Here is a 1,746-nt window from a genome sequence, read left to right as displayed (position 1 = left end):
CTGCAAGGAGCCTGCTTCTCCCTCTGCCTATGTCTCTGCCTCTCTCTCTCTCTCTGTCTCTCATGAATGAATAAATAAATAAAAAGATTGACTAACTGGTAAAGGTCCATCTGGTTTTATCAAGATTATGGTTGGAAAATCATTTCCTTCCCTGGTCCAGGTCTGTAGAACATCTCAGCAACGTGTGTTAGCAATGCACTCTGTTAGCAAAAGCAGAAGCCATACCCTTGTGACCATTATGATGGTGCAGTTTATTTCAGTTTTTTTCCCTCGGGCTAGATTTTCATTATCTTCAGGAAAGCATATTCTAAGCCCCTTTCTGATGTTTTCCCAATAATCTCTAAGTACAGGCTGTGTGCCCTCCAGACTTAATTCTATTGGTGGTTTTTCACCACTATCTTGTTTCTGTATACATCAAGTATCCTTAAATGCCTGCCATGCACTGATACAGAGATGCAGACCACACAATTTATACAAATATCAAAAAATAAAAAGGAGAAGGTATTTAATTTTGAGGTAAAGATTCAAAAAAATCAAAGCCATAAATGAAAGATATGGTAAGTCTTATATCGATTTTAAAATATTTTATGAAAAAGAATGTGATTGGAGTCATTTTAAAATGGAGTTGGAATGAGCAGTCATTAGAGAGGAATTGCTTTACTCACCTTTATTTGAACTAGACCAAAATTTTGGACTGGACAAAACAGCAACTGTTTTGCTTCTCAAACAGGCAGTTTGAGAAGTCAGCAGGAAAATGGACATCTTGATCACAAGGCTGATGATTATGGGCTTTCTGCAGATAAAATCAGTAGTTAATTGATTGAGTTTAGCTTGTTAAGACACCCACCAAAGACACCTTCTTTTTCTCTCCTTCAACTTGTGTGTAACTGGTTTCTTCCTTTTTTCCTCATAAGAACCTCCTGCTTTGGGGGCACCTGGGTGGTGCAATTGGTTAAGGACTGGACTCTTGATTTTGGCCCAGGTTGTGATCTTAGGGTTGTGAAATCAAGCCCTGTGACAGTCTCCATAATCAGCATAGAATCTGCTTAACATTCTCTCCCTTCCTCTCTCTCCCCAACTACTCTCCCCCGTCCCCCACAAAAAAAAAGAAAGAAAGAAAAAATCCTGCTTTCATCCTATAAGCAGGAACATTATTTGAGTTTCTACTGAAATCTGTACTCCTCAGATTACAGTTCTTTAATGCCAAATAAACATTGGTTGACTCTCTGTGGCTCTTTATGTTCAATTTGATAATTTTGTATGACACAAAACTCCAAACCAGTTAAAGGACAGAGAAAGACTAGAGGAAATATTTATGTCAGGGATGCCTGGGTGGCTCAGCAGTTGAGTGTCTGTCTGCCTTTGGCCGAGGGTGTGATCCTGGAGTCCGGGGATCAAGTCTCATGTCAGGTTCCCTGCATGGAGCCTGCTTTTCTCTCTGCTTGTGTCTCTACCTCTCTCTGTGTCTCTCATGAATAAATAAATAAAATCTTTAAAAAAAGGAAATATTTATGTCAAATGATGTAATTAGTGTTAAAAAGCAAAAAAGGGAAATCTACAAGTAAATAAGAAAAAGATCATCAATCTAGTAAATATGAGTAAACAGTATAAACAGGTGATCTAAAGAAGACAGTCTACAAAAGCTTAAAAAGATACCTTTGTAATAGGAAGAAGCTTGGCGTGCCTGATACCATATTGCTTCTGTTTCCCTTGCTACTGTGACCTATAGTGGAAAAACTTCTGTTT

This window comes from Canis lupus, chromosome 23 (assembly GCF_003254725.2).
Source record: "Canis lupus dingo isolate Sandy chromosome 23, ASM325472v2, whole genome shotgun sequence".
NCBI classification, from domain to species: Eukaryota; Metazoa; Chordata; class Mammalia; order Carnivora; family Canidae; genus Canis; species Canis lupus.
Note: the sequence above shows the minus strand (reverse complement) of the source record.